Source organism: Cydia pomonella, chromosome 5 (assembly GCF_033807575.1).
Source record: "Cydia pomonella isolate Wapato2018A chromosome 5, ilCydPomo1, whole genome shotgun sequence".
Classification (NCBI taxonomy): domain Eukaryota; kingdom Metazoa; phylum Arthropoda; class Insecta; order Lepidoptera; family Tortricidae; genus Cydia; species Cydia pomonella.
In genome coordinates this window covers 2,651,549-2,664,455 of record NC_084707.1, presented here as the reverse complement: position 1 = coordinate 2,664,455, position 12,907 = coordinate 2,651,549, and positions in this window count along the sequence as shown.

The window sequence follows — 12,907 nt, the reverse complement described above, 5'->3', positions numbered from 1 at the left end:
GTCAGTTTTGATTTGTAGACGACTAGAGGATATTATCCAGCTAAGAAGGGTTCGACTTACTTAACTTCTTAAGGCTCACAGTACTATCTATAGTGCTTAATCAATATTCAATTGGAATAGACAGCGCCGGCCCGAGCACTCGATCAGGGTAGAGCGAGATTCAGTTTTGGCGCCCTTGGTTAAACTATTTTACCAAAATTGCAGTTTGATAAAAGCAAGCCAAGAGCATCGTGGGCCATGCTCAGTATTAGGTTCCGTAGTTACCCGTTCGTCGCGTCACAATATTAGGTTGCCCTGAACGGGGGCTGTTAATGGATATAACAAACAAAAGGGAATACCATCACAGCATTTGTATGTCTTTTTACTAAGTCGTCTTTTTTCGAAAACTCAAAACGACCCAGGTCCGAAAGTCCAAAGCTTCCGACCTGGGCGAGTTCGCGTGTGCAAGGTCCACGGTCATAATCGGGAAAGTAGAGCTTGGAATCGAACCAAAGGTCAAATATCCACGAGGCTAAAGCTTTGCTGCGGGGCGCGTACATAGAGAGCCAAAAGACAAACTTCAGAAGAGCTGAGCTCGGTGAAGAACAAATGGCTGTGTTTTAAAAACAAGGTCAAAGACTAAGCTCTACATAGAGCTGATGAACCGGAGCATCGGATTCGAGCTTCCGTTCGAGGCCGGCGGCAAGGCTTGCGAAAACGACCAGTTTGGCCTAGTGGATAGTGACCCTGCCTACGAAGCCGATGGTTCCGGGTTCAAATCCTGGTAACGGCATTTATTCGTGTGATGAGCATGGATATTTGTTCCCGAGTCATGGGTGTTTTCTATGTATTTAAGTTTTTATAAATATTTATATATTATAGATATCGTTGTCTAAGTACCCTCAACACAAGCCTTATTGAGCTTACTGTGGGACTTAGTCAATTTGTGTAATAATGTTCTATAATTAAAAAAAAAAAAAAAGCAAATTGCATCAATGTCCAAGATGGAGTGACACCGAAGGCCGAAGGCCCGAAGCGTCTAATTGCAGCGCGCTTACATGCAGAGGCCGAAGACACACCTACAGGAGAGCAGATCTTGGAAATGTATCAATATTATTTCAGCTCTCATGCTGCTCGGTCTTTGGCCTCGTTTGGAAGCGGAACTTGCTGGTTACTTCGGGTCTTCAGCCTTCAACGGGCGCCGAGCTCGACAGTCAAGCCTTTTATTGCCATAAATGTATGTTTATAACATTAAGAATTAGAAGGCTCTGCAGTAAACTCGGCCTTCAGCCTCAGAATGATACTACTCCTAAAAATACGTGTGATACCTCATTGGATTTGAAGTGATGTATAGAAATATGTATTCGAAGCGTTTTAAGCACACCAAAAATTGTGTGCTTAAAGCGCGTTGTAGATAAAAAAGGCGGTAAAGAGAAGACATTTCCTTTTTCGCCAACATCTCAAAAAGTATTAATATTTTATGTTTTGTGCGTCAATACCCAAAATGACGCGCGGAGACCTATGTTCAGCGTTGAATAAGAAATATTAATAATGGAGATCTTGCAAGCGAAGACTTTTTAATTGGAAATTTCCTCCTTTTTAATAATATTTTATTTAAAGTTTTTAAATACTAATACGTTTTGAGATATTGGCAAAAAAAAAATATCTTTTTTTCTGCCTTTTTTGTGTATAACTTTTGAAATTTTTTGTGTGCTAAGAAACGCTTTGAATACATTTTTCTATAAATTATTCCGAATCCTATGAGATGTATTTTTTTAGGAGTAAACTACGGCGCCTTCGGTTTTGTGAGGACCTCAGCTTTTATTTTTTGCTTAGCCTAAGAAATGCCTTCAGGTCCTTGCCCCGTCGGATAGACCCTTTGAGTCGTGTCCTAACTTTATCCGCCTGCATCTCGGCCTTCGGCCTCACGAGGACAATGTGATTTGTCGAGGGCTAGAATGTACCCTACATGGCGCTCCAACACACAAGTTATGCATGATGTAATTCTACATGGTGGCGTTGTGGTGCAACTTTCTAGTTCATCTTTGACACAACTAACTATATTGTCGTATCCGACCGAACTCTTATCTCTTAGTCTACATGGATTTTTGTTAGCTGAAATCACTCCCGCCCCGCCATTTCACGCGTATTTACGCGCCCGCTTTTTTTCAAGTTTTTTTTTTCACATTTGCCATTTTCGCGCCTGGAGCGGCCGCTCAACTCGCTCTACCCTAATTCCGGCCCTGGGAATAGAGTTGCATTTGCTTGGTTTCATTCAATTTTCATTAAAAAAAAATCGGCGTGATTAGGTAAGTATAGGTACCTAAAGTTGTTTTTATATGTACTTACTTACTCCGTTGGCTCAGCGACCCAAAGTGAGAATTGGCCTCCGACACAAGACAGTGCCACTGTTCTCGGTCCTGTGCGACCTCTCGCCAATATAATAAATAATATACATATTTATATATATTTTATATGTAATACTAATAAATGCCAAAAATCGAAATAAAAAAGTTTTTTCACCACCAGCTCGTAGACTGTCTTAATTGTTCAAAAACTGATGAGAAAGTGGCATTTTATCCACAATAGTGGCAAAGTAATTGCAAGTTTTGGGTTGTTTCCATATGTTGGCTGGCAGAATTGACTTTTAAATGATGATTTTGAATAATAAATATTTAATAACGTTCATTTGGATTTGATTTCGTTTGATGTTTTACAGTTAGTGTTTCCCTCGCGTTGGTGTGGTGAATATTTCTGTTTCACTCGATGGCAAAATTTGTTTAACCCTCGTGCCTTAAAATTCCCCAAGATTCCACTTTTCGAACCACTCGCTACGCTCGTGGTTCAATTTTGGAATCTTTCACTTGGGTATTAATATTAAAACGAGCGGTTAAACAACAACTTTGCACCCTTGTAAAACAAATAACTATGGTACATCCAAACTCTTTAGTGTGGACGTATTGCAATTACCAACGGATGACGGTAAAAAAAAATCGCAAGTAAAAACACTATTTCGCAATAACTAGTGCTTTATTAAAATTATCGTTTTATGTGTTTGAATTTCCTATTCAACTTTTAATCCTGGCGCATTTGGTTTGCCTAATCAAAAAATAATATGAAACCAACGAGAATTTAAAATAGAGGTGCATTGTCAAAGAAAACTTTGTAGCCACGTACATTTACTGCCATCTTTCGACACATGATTAAAACTTTTAGAACGCCATTTGACTTTGATCCCATGTTTATTTAACAACTTGAACACATATCAGTGAAACAATAAGGATTAAAGTCAAATGGCGTTCTAAAAGTTTTAATCATGTGTCGAAAGATGGCAGTAAATTTACTGAGGCAACAAAGTTTTCTTTGACAATATACCTAGTATTGAAAACATAAAACCCTTTCTGACAGTCGAAAAAATAAAGGAAACTTCATAAATTATAATCAAATATGTTTTATTTTACATGTTATAATATAATACTTATGACTAATGACGACTAACAATACTCACATTCCTGAGTAACAAAGAAATGGTGTCATTTTCCTTTATGGTAAAAAGGCCCCTTTTCTACCTAGAAATTATATTTAGAGTACCTACTCTCTAATCGCAAATCGTTTCGGAACCCAAAGTAAAACTAAGGCACATCCCACACAAGCTGATTTTCGGAAATTGAGTCTCTATGGCCACAGAATGAATTCAGATATTGTCTATGGTACCTGACGTTACGTATGGGGAAATCTATATGTTCATTGAATATTTGAATTAATTTCGAGAATTTCTGGTTTTGAATATCTAAAAAAATAAATCAGCTCGTGTAAGATGTGCCTAAGTACGTGGGTAATACTGAAAGTTTCTGGAATGAGCTATTTATAGGTCACGCAATGAAAATGTTTATTTGTTGAAAATATAACTAATTGTCTATTTTTAGATACAATTTGTTCGTTGATGAATTGTATTTTAGAAATGCTGTTTGAAAATTATATGTAAGGGATTTTTTTAAGAAAAAAAAAAGATTCCAGGAACTTTCAGTATGACCTAGCATAAAGACTCAAACACGGCTGAGGTCAAAGCGCATCTTACTTCTGTCAAAGGGAATTGAACTTTCTTACCAAAACGCTTCTTTCTCAAATCTGCTTTTTCGCAAATTTTATAACGCGAAAATATTCGTAGTCGACATCTATCGTCAAGTAGCGGAGTCATCAGTACTGCTACTTGACGATAGATGTCGCGATGAACAAAAAGTCTAATGCTCAATAATTTTCAGCTAATATTATAACCGGAATTCTATTTTCAACTCCTGCTTGTAATATTAGTTATACATTAAGCAATACACTTTTCGTCAGCCGCGACACTCTAGACATCTAGTGTGCTACTTGACACTAGATGTCTCGAGTGTCGGTACTGATAAATCCGCTACTTGACGCTAGATGTCGACTACGAAAATAATAAGCGTTTTGGTAAGAAGACTGATGTATGGAGTGAGCACTCTTTATGTTATTTCTCTATATTCGAGTAAGGTCCCTTGCGCCCGGGAGCTTGGCGTTTGAGTGATGATTCTGTTTATGACAAGCGTTCAAAGTGTTAACTCGACCCCAATATTTATTATAATATTTATAAGACTCTATATCTACTTATATTTTCGTCCAGTCTTTTAAGCATAACTTATATTTACAATCATTTGTAAGCTGGAAGTTTTATAGATAGTATAGATACGCTAACATAAGTATCTTTTAATTAGTAAGTATTGTACAAAAAAATACAGATTTTTTTTCTAAAGGAAATACATTTTGTGATTTTCTATCAGCATGTCAAATAAAAATAACGCAGCGACTTTTTTAATGTTTTTTTAATGGTAATTCGTTTTTATGTGAGATTATTTCTTAATTAACATAAAGAGACCAATCTTTGGTCAGTCAGTGGATAGAAAAAAATATTAATATAGTTAGAGTAAGACCAAGCTAAGTTGGCAGCGATTTGATAGTCCAGACTGTGCGAGTGTTAAATAAACGTCATAATTTCATAGAAGTTTGACGATTAAAATAGCACGTGCACCGTCTGGGCCGTCAAAATCGCTGCCAACTTAGCTTGGTCTGACATGTTACAATAAAATGGGAATAAGAATACAAAAAGCTAAAGCGTATAAAGGATGAGTGTATATAAGAAAATGTTTAATTATTCGAAAATAGGCCTTATAATTTTAGGTAGATGTTTAATTACTTAGCACGTAGATGTAAAGAAACACTCGTCTTTATATTCAGCAAACATAGTTTAGCCAACCACCTATATCACAACTAAACAGCTGAGAATATAGTATTATCTCTTTCTTACGCAAGTATTAAACACCGCAAGAAAAGGGATGTATATATGATTTCAGCACGTAGCATTGATGGCTGGAGTAACTATAACTTTTTTCTGTGTCAAAAAATAAAATAAAACGTCCATTGTTTACACAAATGTCTGCGTAGGGCGTGTTCTATAAGTACACCGTAAAATAATCTTACTTAAAATTATAAGGTCCAAAGTCAGGACATTTTCAATAGTAATTCTTATAGAATTACAGTAAGATTCAAATTAGACATAGTCAAACAAAACTATTCAATTTAAATACATTTTCCGAAAGCGCAATCTAATTTGAACCTTAAATGGGAATGCTAAAGTTGAAATTCTATTGGCGCGTATGTGGTCGATAAATAGTAGTATGCCTGGAAAATTTAATGACACCACCTCACTTTGCTCTGTTAAAAAGACCATAGATGGGCAACTCTGTTTGGAGCCTGGTCCAAAAGCTAACAGAAAAGAGAGTAAGGTCATTAGATAGGTATTTCTGTGTACTTCATTTTGTTCTGTGGGCACCAAGCGGAATTCCATTGCAGAACTGAGATTTTTGTATTTTAGTCAAAATGTCATCACCCTTATTACCTAGGCAAGAGAGTCCACCGCTGAGTGAGTGCGGCGAATATCTACCCTGCAGCAGTTAATTGTCTTGGTCTCTATTGCCTAGGTAATAAAGGTGACGACATTTTGACTAAAATACAAAAATCTCAGTTCTGCAATGGAATTCTGCTTGGTGCCCGTAGAACGAAATGAAGTACGAGTACATTGAAATACCTATCTAATGACCTAATTCTCGACTCTTGTCGGTTTTCGGACCATTTTGAATAGTCCTTAGCTACTATATACTATACCAAAGAGAATTTGAAATAGAGGTGGATTGTCAAAAAACCTTTTGTAGCCACAATAAATTTACTGCAGTCTTTCGACACATGATTAAAACTTTTAAAACGACATTTGTTAGCTATCAAAAAGTGTCGCCATCTTACCGGGCATCGGCGAAAGGTTGCCGCCATACCTTAGCCTTTGAGACTATAATAATTAACAAATTTAACACACATCTGTAATAATATCGAAATCAAATGGCGTTCTAAAAGTTTTAATCATGTGTTACAAGTGTGTATCAGGAATGAAGATTTTCAATGTACAAAAAAGTTTTATTTATTGCTAGTGAATTTTTGGAAACTCCGCAATTTGCAAACCTCAAACCGCGCCTATGATATTTTTTGTAAATATCGTTTTTGTTTAACTAGATCCAAATTAAAAAACGCTAAATCTCCTTACAGGACAAATCACAAGGTCTATCAATAATATTGATCAGATCAACTCCGCTTTTATCATGTTATTTGTTCATATAATCATACATCACTAACTACGATAGTGTCTTTTCACAGCACTGGTAGTCGCTTCAACCAAAGATTTATTAATAGTAGAAGAAATGTGAAGTCCTAATAGCTGGATACGCTTATTATAGTGCATTGTGCAACGAGGGGGGGGGGGGGGGGGGGGGGGGGGGGGGGGTAGGGAGTACAAGACAGTGTACGGTGATTTTATTAGCTCTTAACAAATTAATCACTAGCCTAACTATCAAGATGGCGCTCGAACCGATAGTCCCTTAGGGCTGATTTAGACGGCACGCGAACTCGCATGCGATTTTAGTTACATTGCGGACTATTGAGGTCACAACCAATTCGGCCGACCGATCAAATACCACAATGTAATGAAACTCGCATGCGAATTCTCGCACCGTCTAAATCAGCCCTTATGTGTTTTGTTAAACGTCCACTTTTGACAGATTGACCGTAAAATGTACGCCATCTACATCAGAGGACCTATCGACCGCCAACACGAAAAATCGAAAGTCGTATCTGTCTTAGATCTAACGAATACGCCAGAGTAAGAAAAAAACAGAATGGTTTTTAATTTTTCTATATGCTTCCTTGTTGATAAATTTAACTGATTTGTCTTGGACTTCACACATGTTGTACAACCAATGAATCTTTGGTTAAATTAAGAGTATGGACGCTAAGCAAGAAGAATTTCGTACATTGACACGCCATTTTCTGTCTCTATCGCACGCGCATAATTGTATTGCTATCCTGCCGATGATAGCTGTCAAGGTCAGCAATACAGGGTGTTTATTTAGTCACCTGCAATAATTTACGGGGTGAATATACAGGTCATACTGAGCAACTTTTACTATGGGACCAACCCTGAAATCGCGAATAAAAATTGGCTGTTTTATACATTTTGGCTGTCTGCCCTACACAAAAACATACAATAGCATTCGATTTAAATTATTTGATAGAAGATAATTATATACAAGCGTGACAGTGGTCAGAAACAAAGCAACTAAAAGAATTTTGACCCGATCTAGAAATGTAATATTTATAGGATCATTACACTACGGTAAAACTATTTTATTTTCATATTAAATCCATTCAAAAGATACTTGAAGTAACTGTCATAGGTGTAGTGTGATATTTCGAGCGCTTACGTCATGGTGACGTCACTGACAGTTACAGTCAGTCGGTGTTAGGCCGGCGAGCAGCGCGGTCGTACCGCGGGATGTTTGTGTTGAAGAACTGTTGGAAATAAATTATATCGTATGATTTACTGAGTAAATACAGTACTTCACACGGTTACATTTTCTATGGGAGAGTAATTTTTTTTTTCACGATTTTGCGATTGGTCCCGTAGTGAAAATTGCTCAATATGACCTGTATATTCAGCCCGTAAATTATTGCAGGTGACTAAATAAACAACATGTACAATTCAGCGCATGCGATAGTTGTGAAATGGCGGTTCAATGTACGAAAATATTAGTGGGTAGCGTCCCGTCCACTAGTGGGATACCCGTCAGCGCGGGCAGCACTACCGGCAAGCGGCGTGGCAGCAGCAGGGTCAGGGCTTGGCGAGCGAGTCGGCCACGATGAGCAGCATCTTGAACTTGCGCGCCAGCGCGTGCGCCGGGTTGGCGCCGAGGAACGCCAGCACCTGCTTGTGCAGCTCGCGCAGCACCACGGGCAGGTGCTCGCGCGTCACCGCGCTCGACGGGTCCAGGTTCATTATGGCTTCTTCCAGGTACCTGGGGGGTGGAATACAAATCAGTTATTCGTAAGCGCAAACACAAAACAGGGAAAGTCAAAAAGGAGAATGTATTTAGGAGTGTAACAGTGTGTATCGTATTGTACATTACGGAGCCTTAATATGACTATTAAAACCCAAAATTATATTTTTAAACTATTTAATTGACGATAAACGACTTACATGGTAAATATGAAAAAGTGCAAGAACGAAATCATATTTGTCATAAAATTAAAGCGAGCAGCGAGTACAGCGGCGTCCATCGATGAGCGCGTGTGGCAGCCTACTAGCTTTTTGCACCGTCTGCTTGCGGAAAGTTCCATAGGCCTGCTACTTGTGGTATTATAGACCAGCATGGTTAGCGCCGGCTGGTGTATACCGTCGCTGTACTGTACCTGTGCTTGAGCGCGGTGTCGCGCGCCATGTCGGCGGCCAGCTGCTGCACCAGAGACAGCAACACATGCTGTCTCAGCTGGCAGGGCGGCGCGAACACGCGGCCGGGGTCGGCGGCGCGGCAGGCGGCCATCACCAGCGCCAGGTCGGAGGCGGACAGCGCCGGCTGGTGTATACCGTCGCTGTACTGTACCTGTGCTTGAGCGCGGTGTCGCGCGCCATGTCGGCGGCCAGCTGCTGCACCAGAGACAGCAACACATGCTGTCTCAGCTGGCAGGGCGGCGCGAACACGCGGCCGGGGTCGGCGGCGCGGCAGGCGGCCATCACCAGCGCCAGGTCGGAGGCGGACAGCGCCGGCTGGTGTATACCGTCGCTGTACTGTACCTGTGTGCTTGAGCGCGGTGTCGCGCGCCATGTCGGCGGCCAGCTGCTGCACCAGAGACAGCAACACATGCTGTCTCAGCTGGCAGGGCGGCGCGAACACGCGGCCGGGGTCGGCGGCGCGGCAGGCGGCCATCACCAGCGCCAGGTCGGAGGCGGACAGCGCCGGCTGGTGTATACCGTCGCTGTACTGTACCTGTGCTTGAGCGCGGTGTCGCGCGCCATGTCGGCGGCCAGCTGCTGCACCAGAGACAGCAACACATGCTGTCTCAGCTGGCAGGGCGGCGCGAACACGCGGCCGGGGTCGGCGGCGCGGCAGGCGGCCATCACCAGCGCCAGGTCGGAGGCGGACAGCGCCGGCTGGTGTATACCGTCGCTGTACTGTACCTGTGCTTGAGCGCGGTGTCGCGCGCCATGTCGGCGGCCAGCTGCTGCACCAGAGACAGCAACACATGCTGTCTCAGCTGGCAGGGCGGCGCGAACACGCGGCCGGGGTCGGCGGCGCGGCAGGCGGCCATCACCAGCGCCAGGTCGGAGGCGGACAGCGCCGGCTGGTGTATACCGTCGCTGTACTGTACCTGTGCTTGAGCGCGGTGTCGCGCGCCATGTCGGCGGCCAGCTGCTGCACCAGAGACAGCAACACATGCTGTCTCAGCTGGCAGGGCGGCGCGAACACGCGGCCGGGGTCGGCGGCGCGGCAGGCGGCCATCACCAGCGCCAGGTCGGAGGCGGACAGCGCCGGCTGGTGTATACCGTCGCTGTACTGTACCTGTGCTTGAGCGCGGTGTCGCGCGCCATGTCGGCGGCCAGCTGCTGCACCAGAGACAGCAACACATGCTGTCTCAGCTGGCAGGGCGGCGCGAACACGCGGCCGGGGTCGGCGGCGCGGCAGGCGGCCATCACCAGCGCCAGGTCGGAGGCGGACAGCGCCGGCTGGTGTATACCGTCGCTGTACTGTACCTGTGCTTGAGCGCGGTGTCGCGCGCCATGTCGGCGGCCAGCTGCTGCACCAGAGACAGCAACACATGCTGTCTCAGCTGGCAGGGCGGCGCGAACACGCGGCCGGGGTCGGCGGCGCGGCAGGCGGCCATCACCAGCGCCAGGTCGGAGGCGGACAGCGCCGGCTGGTGTATACCGTCGCTGTACTGTACCTGTGCTTGAGCGCGGTGTCGCGCGCCATGTCGGCGGCCAGCTGCTGCACCAGAGACAGCAACACATGCTGTCTCAGCTGGCAGGGCGGCGCGAACACGCGGCCGGGGTCGGCGGCGCGGCAGGCGGCCATCACCAGCGCCAGGTCGGAGGCGGACAGCGCCGGCTGGTGTATACCGTCGCTGTACTGTACCTGTGCTTGAGCGCGGTGTCGCGCGCCATGTCGGCGGCCAGCTGCTGCACCAGAGACAGCAACACATGCTGTCTCAGCTGGCAGGGCGGCGCGAACACGCGGCCGGGGTCGGCGGCGCGGCAGGCGGCCATCACCAGCGCCAGGTCGGAGGCGGACAGCGCCGGCTGGTGTATACCGTCGCTGTACTGTACCTGTGCTTGAGCGCGGTGTCGCGCGCCATGTCGGCGGCCAGCTGCTGCACCAGAGACAGCAACACATGCTGTCTCAGCTGGCAGGGCGGCGCGAACACGCGGCCGGGGTCGGCGGCGCGGCAGGCGGCCATCACCAGCGCCAGGTCGGAGGCGGACAGCGCCGGCTGGTGTATACCGTCGCTGTACTGTACCTGTGCTTGAGCGCGGTGTCGCGCGCCATGTCGGCGGCCAGCTGCTGCACCAGAGACAGCAACACATGCTGTCTCAGCTGGCAGGGCGGCGCGAACACGCGGCCGGGGTCGGCGGCGCGGCAGGCGGCCATCACCAGCGCCAGGTCGGAGGCGGACAGCGCCGGCTGGTGTATACCGTCGCTGTACTGTACCTGTGCTTGAGCGCGGTGTCGCGCGCCATGTCGGCGGCCAGCTGCTGCACCAGAGACAGCAACACATGCTGTCTCAGCTGGCAGGGCGGCGCGAACACGCGGCCGGGGTCGGCGGCGCGGCAGGCGGCCATCACCAGCGCCAGGTCGGAGGCGGACAGCGCCGGCTGGTGTATACCGTCGCTGTACTGTACCTGTGCTTGAGCGCGGTGTCGCGCGCCATGTCGGCGGCCAGCTGCTGCACCAGAGACAGCAACACATGCTGTCTCAGCTGGCAGGGCGGCGCGAACACGCGGCCGGGGTCGGCGGCGCGGCAGGCGGCCATCACCAGCGCCAGGTCGGAGGCGGACAGCGCCGGCTGGTGTATACCGTCGCTGTACTGTACCTGTGCTTGAGCGCGGTGTCGCGCGCCATGTCGGCGGCCAGCTGCTGCACCAGAGACAGCAACACATGCTGTCTCAGCTGGCAGGGCGGCGCGAACACGCGGCCGGGGTCGGCGGCGCGGCAGGCGGCCATCACCAGCGCCAGGTCGGAGGCGGACAGCGCCGGCTGGTGTATACCGTCGCTGTACTGTACCTGTGCTTGAGCGCGGTGTCGCGCGCCATGTCGGCGGCCAGCTGCTGCACCAGAGACAGCAACACATGCTGTCTCAGCTGGCAGGGCGGCGCGAACACGCGGCCGGGGTCGGCGGCGCGGCAGGCGGCCATCACCAGCGCCAGGTCGGAGGCGGACAGCGCCGGCTGGTGTATACCGTCGCTGTACTGTACCTGTGCTTGAGCGCGGTGTCGCGCGCCATGTCGGCGGCCAGCTGCTGCACCAGAGACAGCAACACATGCTGTCTCAGCTGGCAGGGCGGCGCGAACACGCGGCCGGGGTCGGCGGCGCGGCAGGCGGCCATCACCAGCGCCAGGTCGGAGGCGGACAGCGCCAGCTGGAACGCGCCGTTCACGTCGCCGCTGCTCATTAGCGACTGGATCTGGGCGACTTGCATCTGTGGATCATTTGTTTCTTTAGATTCGAGTGAGTTTCAGAGCCACCCACACTAGACAACTCTATTGATGCTGCTCGATGCAACGTCGGCTCGACTGCGCAGCGATTTTCCATAGTGCTAGTGTGGGGCGGCCCTTACTGCAGCGCTACGGCAGAATAAAAGTACTCTATCTCTTTACGAAATGATCACTTTAACGGACTCTTAAGAGCGTTTTCACATTGTCCGATTCGATATCGGATGTCAGATGACTCTAGGAGAACAGCTGCTAGAGACACTGATTTAAACTTTGACGGTTTTTACACATTATTATTATTAACTCAATCGCGGAAGAAACGGGACTTAATCGCATATTAAGTTACCTTTCCAGGCACCTGGCGTTTATAAAATTGATTGCAGTTATGGCAGTTCCTATATCGGGGAAACAAGGCGCACAGCGCTCCATAGCAGAAAGAGTTAAGGAACATATCAGAGCAAGAACATAGAACAAGTCTGCTGTCTGCTGTGGCTGAACATTTATTGGAATTAGAACCAAACCACTGGATCGAGCTGCATAACCCTAGAATCCTTTCCATGGATCACCATTTCTGCAGCAGAAAAGTGCGGGAAGCCATTTAAATCATAAATCATTGCAATTTCAATCGGGACGAGGGTTTGGGGATCTCATCCACATGGAATCCAGTCATTAGTATATGTAAACGAAAACGAATGTCGACAGTCGAAAAATCGAATATCGTTAGTGTTGAATGTCGACAGACTAACATCCCTAGTGCGCAAAACGTTCAAGTTGTTTAACAAAAGTGCGGGTAGTTCGAAAAACTCACGCGTCTAAACTCAG